Source organism: Petaurus breviceps, unplaced genomic scaffold (genome assembly GCF_028583685.1).
Source record: "Petaurus breviceps papuanus isolate PSGF00001 unplaced genomic scaffold, PetGlider_PUasm1.0 90845, whole genome shotgun sequence".
NCBI lineage: Eukaryota > Metazoa > Chordata > Mammalia > Diprotodontia > Petauridae > Petaurus > Petaurus breviceps.
The window spans coordinates 3,949,148-3,957,827 of NW_027187359.1; the positions used below are offsets into that span (position 1 = coordinate 3,949,148).

Here is an 8,680-nt window from a genome sequence, read left to right on the forward strand (position 1 = left end):
AAGAATTAGAGAAGACAGGAGTGGAGAGGCGAAGAAAAGACAGGAGAAGAAGAAAGAGGGGAAGGGAGAGGAGAGAAAGATTGAGGAGGGGAGGGGAAAGGAGAGGAAAGAAGGAAAGGAGAGGGAGAGGAAGGAAAGGAAGAGGAGAAAAGAGGAGAGATGAGAAGGGGAAGAAAGGGGTAGAGAGAAGGGAATGGAGAGGTGAAGAGAGAGGAGGATAGGAGAGCTTTCAGATCTGAGAACTTTCAGGCAATTCATCAGCTATCTATTCATCCATATATCCACTGATTGATCAATACATTCCAGGCACAGTGTTGTATGCTGGGGAGGCAAAGATGAAATAAAGTTGTCTTTGCCCTCAAGGAGTTTCACAATGTATTATCAGAAAATTTTTCTTGAGCAGCTGTTAAATGCTATTCTAGGCATGCACAGGCACTGTTCTTGTCCTCTGGAGGCTTACTATCTAGTCAGGGAGAAAGGATCTATTCCGGTGAAAAGATAACTAACCACCCTCAATGATTTATGAGAAGATGCCAAAAGAGTGATGCCAAATGAATGTTGAAAACTAAAAATAAATAAATAGATTCAAAAGAATGATGATACCAGGGGGCAGGCTGGCTTGGTCAGAAGGCCTCATGGAATAGGAAGGACTTCAGTTAGGCCTTGGAGGAATGGACTAGGCAGACAGCAGAGTGATGGCAAAGAAGGGCATTTCAGCATGGGGCAAATGATATAAGCAAAGGCCTGAAGGAAGGAATACATACAGAACTTATAAGAAAAATACTAAAATCTGTCCTATTCTGTTGATACCTCTTATCCTATTCCAAGAATCCTCTGAGAAAAAAAATCAGTCTGCCATTTTCCTTTCTTCCATTTCCTGACATTTCAGCACCTCCAGTTTGGATCTGCAGTTAGTGGACCTGGGTTAAGGTTCCATCTCTACCTCTTCTCACCTGTGTAATCTAGGCAAGACTTGATGATCCCTTCTCTCCCTCATAGTTCTAAACCTCTGGTCCTATAATAAGGAAATTCTTCCTTATGTCTAATCTCACTTTGTCTGAAAACCTGTCAAATTAAAGACTTGTTCCTTAAACAAAAAGTGGAGAAGATGTAGATTTCATAGATGGAGAACTGGAAAAAGGCCTTGGAGGTCAACTAGTCCAGCCTCCTTATTTTCGAGTTAAGAAATCTGAGGCCAAGGAGGGCTGTGATTTGCCCAATTCTTCAGTGTAAGAGGTGGGATTTGAATTAGGTTGCCTCTACATCCGGGTATATACACTATGGTGTTTGCTTGAATTTTGCAGACTTGGCTGTGTACAGACAGGTGATCTGAGAGAATGTGACTTTGCAGGCCGTTTTCTTGCCAATCTGAATTTTCTTGCCTTCTGGAAAAACAGGTGAGAAATATGTTGACTTTTTTTTTTTGTCTTCTTTTGTTTTTGTAAATGTTATGGTCAAAGCCTTGAGGGTTAGGGCAATTATCCAACAGGATGCTGTCAAATCTCCAGACAGGAGCTTCAAGGTCTGCCTCTTCTTCCTCTGGGATTTTTATCCTTCCTGCACATATGTACCCTATTTGCCTCAGTTTCCTCATCTGTAAAATGAGCTGGAGAAGAAAATAGCAAACCGCTGCAGTATCTTTGCCAAGAAAACCTCAAATGGGGTCATGAGGAGTTAGAAACAACTAAAAAATGACTTACCAAAAACAACAAAATTACTTTGAACCAGCATTTTCTTGTAAATTCAGAGCTGGGCAGGGGTCTCCTAAGTGGTGTCATGTGCTCAATCATACTGTATCCATAGGGAGTTCCTGAGAAAAATTAATGAAAATTCCAGTTTCTCAGGGGGACCCTAGAACTCTGAGGGGAGCAGTAGTCGCTGCCTTCTGAGGACCTGACCTGCCAGTGGTTATGGGAATTGAGAGAGTGATCCAAGAGCAAGGCACAGCCCCAGTAATCTCTGTTCTCCAAGTCTGCCATTCTTTCCACTGTACCCCCTTTTCTCAGTCTTTTGGAGAGAACTCCTGCTTCACTTAGGAGTCAGGCCCTCAAAGATCTCTTCCGCCTCTGAGATCCTGGAATCCTCTGAGTTTCTTCATTTCCGGGTTGAAAGACTATGGCATGGATTCCTAAAGAAACTCGAGACCTCCCTGGAAGGCTTGGGTGAAATACTGCCTCCTAGCAAGGAGAAGGATTACGTGATTAGAATGGAGAGTTTAGGAAGTACCTTGCCAAGCACATGCCTTCTCAATGTCCTGTTACTTCTCCCGCTTTGTTTCTTCCTCCAGAAGGGGCATCTCAGTGCAAATAGAATTTCTCTGCTATGGTCACATCCTCATTTGTTCCCAAGTTAGAACTCGGCATGTGACATCAGGATCCTGGTTAGAGCTTCCCCAAGAAGGGGTGTAATAATTAGATGGCATTTGTATAGGTTTTAATACTTGCAAAGCACTTAAAAGGATCAGACATTTAGAGGTGGAAAAGGTCTCGGAGGTCATTGAATCCATGTTTCCTCATTTTATAATTGAGGAAACTGAGGCCCAAAAGTATAAAGTAACTTTCCCATGGCCAGTAAGTAAGGTAGTAAGCACTAAATGTTGGGATTTAATTGGGTATGGAGAACACAAAGGTATACTTAAAGTGTGAATTCTATAGTGACAAGCCCACAGACTCCTAACTTGATATTACCTAAAAAATTTAGCATGGGCAGCTAGATGGCCCTGCGTGAGTAGAGTACTGGGGCTAGAGTCAGAAAGAGCTGAGCTCAAATCTGGCCTCAGACATTTAATAGCTATGTGACCCTAAGCAAGTCACTTAACTTGCCTCAGTTTCCTCATCTGTATAATAAGATAGAAAAGGAAATGGCAAATCACTATGGTATCTTTGTCAAATTGAGATCACAAGGAGTTGGACACAAGAAAATCCAGAGCTGAGGGGGTAGGAATCCCTTAAGTTATGTCATGTGCTCAATCATACTGTAGGGAGGCAGAGTGGTACAGTGGAGAAAGCCCTGACTCTGGAGTCAGAGAATCTGAATTTATGTCCTATCCCTATCGATTAATACCTGTGTGGTTGTGAACAAATCTCTTAACTCTGGGCCTCAGTTTCTCCATCCATAAAATGAGAGATAGATTTGGATCTGACAGCCTCCAAGGTCCCTTCTAGCCCTAGATCTATGAGCCTATGCTTTCCCGTCTCCCAGTTCCCTATGTTTTATCTCCCTCTCTTTTCTCTAAAAGCTCCCCTTTGTCATTTTTATCATTACATGCCCTGGGTTACCTACCAGCAGGTATGAATGGCATGGAGGTAATTTTCACATGTTCAGATTTCATCATCTTCTAAATTCAAACAGAATCTTAGAGGGGGAGACATCCACAGTTTACAAGTTATTATTCATGTCCATGCAGACAAGGATGGTCTCAATTTCATACATGGTTAAGGGGCAGGAGGTTGGTATAGATAAAAGCTTAGTGTCTCCTGTTGTCTTAGCTACCCATTTATAGAATGGCCATCAAAATACATTCAATTCAACTCAACTCAGCAATTACTTATTAAAGGCCTACTCTGTACTATGTTACAAAACCAAAAAGATTTTCTGCCTTCAAGGAGCTTGCATTCTTTTGGGAAGAAGTAACCTATAAACACATAATTCAAAACAGAATAGATACAAAATTGAAAACTAAGTAATGGGGATGGGGTGGGGTACTAAAGACTGGAGGAACCAGGAAAGGTCTCTTGTAGCATTTGATCTGAGCCTTGATGGGAGCTGGCCCATCCAAGAGGTGGAAGTGAGGAGAGAGAACATTGCATGCATAGGCAAATCCAAGCGGAGCCTTAAAATTTTTCTATAATCACTGATTAATCTTTCCATGCCACTGTCCTTGGTCCGGAGACCATTTCTCTGTCTGTAGTTGATGATTGTCAAGTTATCATCCATGAATGGCCCTTAGGTGGGAACTGAGAGGTAGCTTTCTAGTGGTTTGGTCAAGTTCTTTCTGAGAAGGTTAGAAGTCAGGCTGATGAGCAGTAGGTTGTGACCATATTCATATTCAGGTGTGTCCTCATCCATCACAGAGAGGAGAAAGATCCACTGAACACCAGAATTAGTGTCAGCCTTTTGTTTTTATTGTTACAATCTTTGTCCAAATATCCAGACCACTGGCTCATTCCATTGAGTTTCTAGCCTTCTGGATGTCCTTTTGTAGTTTTAAGGAATCTGTTCTTTAAATCAGGCAGCACAGCATGCTGGGAAAAGCAATGGATTTGGAGTGAAAAGACCTGGCTTCACATGATGCCTCTCATTTACCGTATGATTTGGTCAAGTCACTTAGTCTCTCTCTTTTTTTTAATGCTTTATTAACTTCTGATTTACATCATCTGTTTCCGCCAGATTTTGAGTTACAAATTTTCTCCCCATTTCTCCCCCACCCACCACCCCAAAATAGCAGTCCCACAGGATATCCCCTCCTCCAATCTGCTCTCTCCCACATTTTCCCCCATAACCCTTTCCACTTTTCCAGTGGATCTCTATGCCTCAGTGCTTGCACATCCCATTTCCCAATTACATGTAAGATGGTATTAATTATAGTATATATACATACACACACACATATATACATATTTGAATATTTGATTTCAAAACTTTCAACTCCAGATTCATTCCCCTCCTTCCCCGTCACCCACCCCTACTGGGAAGATACACAGTTCAGTATAGGTTGCACATGTGTGGCTAATGCAAAACAATAACATAGTAGATATATTGTAAAAGACTGATTACACTTCCCTCCCTCCCATCCCACCTCCCACCCGCCCTACTCTCCACTTTGATCCTGTCTATTTTCAAAAGTAAGTGCTTCCAACCTCCCTCCCCCCCAGCCTCCCCTCCCTTCTACCATCCCCCCTCTCATCCCCTTCCCCCTCTATTCTCCTGGAGGGTGAGATCCCCTATTTAGTGTGTATTTCATTCCCTCCTCAAGCCAAATTCAATGGGAATAAAGTTGACCCATTCCCTTTTGCCTTCCTATTCTTCCCCTCCATTGTAACCATTTTCCCTTGCCTCTTCTGTATGAGATAGTTTACCCCAATCTGTCTCTCCCCATCTCCTCTCATTATATTCCTCTCACCTCTTAATTTCGCTTTTAAGTATCATTCCTTCCTTTTAAATTGGACCTGTGCCCTCTATCTATATATACCTGTAAACATATATATACACACATTCACATATGTATTCATATGCCCATATACCCTCATATATAGACAAATATATATATATATATATATATATATATATATATATATATATTTCTAATCCCTTCAACTACTGAGAAAAGTTTCCTAAGTTACAATTACTGTTTTCCCATGTAGGAATGTTAATAGTTCAACTTTGATAAGTTCCTTATGATTCCTTTTCCCTGTTCACCTTCTTGTGCTTCTCTTGCTTCTTGTATCTGAATGTCAAATTTTCTATTCAACTCTGGTTTTTTCAGCAAGAATGCCTGAAAGTCCTCTATTCCACTGAAAGACCATATTTTCCCCTGAAACATGATACTCAGTTTTGCTGGGTAGGTGACTCTTGGTTTTAATCCCAGCTCCTTTGCCCTCCGGAATATCATATTCCAAGCCCTTCGATCTCTCAGTGTAGAAGCTGCCAGATCCTGGGTTATCCTGATTGTGTTTCCACAACATTCAAATTGTTTCTTCCTGGCTGCTTGTAATATTCTCTCCTTAATCTGGGAATTCTGGAACCTGGCTATAACATTCCTAGGAGTTTTCTTTTTGGGATCTTTTTCAGGAGGTGATCTGTGGATTCTTTCAACCTCTATTTTGCCCTCTGGTACTAAAACATCAGGGCAGTTTTCTTTGAGAACTTCCTGGAGGATGATTTCTAGGTTCTTACTTTGGTCATGGCTTTCAGGTAGTCCAATAATTTTTAAATTATCTCTCCTGGATCTATTTTCCAGGTCAGTGGTTTTTCCCATGAGATATTTCACATTGCCTTCTATTCTTTCATTTGTTTGGATCTGTTTAACAGCATCTTGATTTCTCATAAAGTCATTAGCTTCCATTTGCTCCAATCTAATTCTGAAGCAATGATTCTCCTCATTGAGCTTTTGAGATTCTTTTTCCATCTGGCAAATTTGGCTTTTTAAGGCATTCTTTTCCTCATTGCCTTTTTGGGCCTCCTTTGCCATTTGAGTCAATCTGTTTTTTAAGGTATTATTTTCCTCAGTCAGGCTGTTGACTCTCATTTCATAATTTTCTTGCATTGTTCTCACTTCTCTTCCCAATTTTTCCTCCACTTTTCTTATTTGGTTTTCAAAATCTTTCTTAAGGTCCTCTATGGCCTGTAACCAGCTTGTATTTTCCTTTGAAGCTTTTGGTGCAGGAGTTCTGACTTCACTGTTTTCCTCCTTTTCCATGCTTTGCTCCTTTTTGTCCCCAAAATAGGAGTGTATTGTTGGAATCTTCTGTCTGCTTTGTTTCCTTTGCCTGCTCATTTTGCCACTCAATTACTTGACTTATGGGCTTTTTGCCACAGTAGGACTCTGCCACCAGACAGGGGAGCTTTCGTCCCAAATGCTGGGGTTGTCTCAGCTGCTGGAGGTATTAGATGGGTGCCCTCTCTGAGGTCTCCACACACTCTGGCAAGCTGGACACACACCCCAGGACCTCCACCCTAGACTGCAATCCAGATCCAAGAAGGTTAAAGCAAGAGCAATTACCCCTCAGACTGGTACTTGGTCCCCCTACACTCTGCAGGCCAAGAGCTGAAGCCACCACGTGGCACTGGCTGGCTGTGCCAGCATCTCAGCGGCTTCTCGCCCTGGGGGTAAAAGCCACACACTCCCACTTACTGGTCCCAAAGTCCAGACTGCACTGACCTCTCACTTTGTCCTTTGTGTCTATGTGTTGATAAATCTGGAGGGCCACAGCTGCTGCTGATCTGGAGTCCCTCTGGCCAGAGGCTGGTCAGGCCCGCCCTGGGGCTAAAGCCTCAGCATGGGGCTGGGCTGGGCTCCCAGAGCTGCTGTGCTGGATTCCTGCCGGCCTGCCGGGCTGTCCTCAGTGGGAGGTTAGCTTCTCTGTCTCATTTTGTGGGTTCTGCAGCTCCAAAGTTTGTTTAGAGTCCCCTTTTTACATGGATTGGGGAGGGTCCACTTAGTCTCTCTTGCCTCAGTCTCCTTGTCTGCAAAAAGGAGGTTCAATTCTTTGTCTTGTAAAGGTCTTTCCATCTTAGAGATTTCGTTTTTTCATGTGTAAAAGGAAGAGGTTGTTCTCTATGATCTCTAAAGTTCCTTCTTATTAGAAATCTTTGATCCTATGATCCAGGAACTATAGGGCTATTGTCCCTGCTTTGACTGGGCATACAGTGAAATCTCCTTAATTCAGACTTTGTTAATAGAAGATTTGTGTTATCGCATGTTGTACTGAAGGAAAGGAAATATGTAGAGAGGGTAATGCGTAGTGCCTCAGGGACAATGATCTTCAGGCTGTTACAAAGGGCAGAGCAGCAATGGTCCTACAGAGAGCCTGCCTTCGACTCAGTCCCCTTCCCTCCCCCACTGCTCCACTAAGATCTCTGCTGCTCCTCCAAATTTCAAAGAGTGCCTGGAGTGCAATCACTTTCACAGTATGAATGCACACTGAGTCAGGTGAAGGTCATGGATTTTATATGAGGAAATGGGGTTTTGCTGTATTTTCCCTGCTCTAACATCATATGTAGAGAGATGCCAAGTATTGGCTAATTTGAGAGTTGACTTATTCAATTAGCTGAACACACAGGGAAGGATAAGCATGAGGATTAGAAAAGGGCATCAGCCATGAAGAAGGGCATTCCTGGTTTCTTGGGCAGAGCCAGCCTACCACTTGTGAGCCCTCATGGGTCTTAGAGGGGCCCATGGGATCCAACTTGTTGGAAAAGTCACATGGCCTTTTATTCTTTTTCCTTTTAATAATTAATTAATTAATTTATAGTTTTCAACATTTGTTTCCATAAGATTGTTTTAGTGATTTTTCTATCATAAACTTAAATATCGAAACAAATACAAAGAAAAAAGAAAAAGCACTCTGTGTGCATAGCACAGGATTCAAAACATGTAGCAATAAATTTTCATTTCAAGAAAGCCTGGATGATAAATAATACATGTTGTATTGAGAATTGTCCATCTTTTCTTTGCTTCCTCTAAGTTTTCTTTTGTTCTCTGCTGTGCACTTTTTTACTTTGGTCTCCCCCGCCCCTGAAGGCTACAAAAATGTTTAGATGTTTCTCTATAGCTATAGATACACACACACACACACACATACATATATATGTAGACATATACTTTCCCAAACATACTCTGCTCCTGATCTCTGTTTTTATGTTTGTGTATATCTCTTGTTTTCTATCCCTACTGTCTCCTCTAGTTTACTTCCTCACTACCTTGCCCTCCTATTATTTGCCTAACCCCTCCAAGGATCCCTCTCCTATCCTCCCATTCCCATAAATCTAAAGACCCTTCTATACTCCCATGGCCTATTATTCTTAGCCACCATTAAGACCCCTGAAAACCTAACTTTGGTTATCATTTGTGCCTGAACATAATAAAGCTTTCTTCTTTCCTTCCTTCCTCCCTTCATCTCTCTCTCTCTCTCTCTCTCTCTCTCTCTCTCTCTCTCTCTCTCTCTCTCTCTCTCTCTCT

General features: G+C 42.1%; 2 protein-coding genes across 2 annotated transcripts in view; one reads left to right on the forward strand and one right to left on the reverse strand.

The window, feature by feature from the left end:
- Positions 1 to 8,680, reverse strand: part of EPHX2 (epoxide hydrolase 2) — a 121,308-nt gene that overhangs the window by 111,390 nt on the left and 1,238 nt on the right. The window lies entirely within an intron of this gene.
- Positions 1 to 8,680, forward strand: part of CHRNA2 (cholinergic receptor nicotinic alpha 2 subunit) — a 35,523-nt gene that overhangs the window by 4,251 nt on the left and 22,592 nt on the right. Inside the window, exon 2 of the mRNA XM_069071948.1 lies at positions 1,305 to 1,397. The gene's annotated coding sequence lies outside the window, so the exon portion shown is untranslated. The remainder of the gene's footprint in view (positions 1 to 1,304; positions 1,398 to 8,680) is intronic.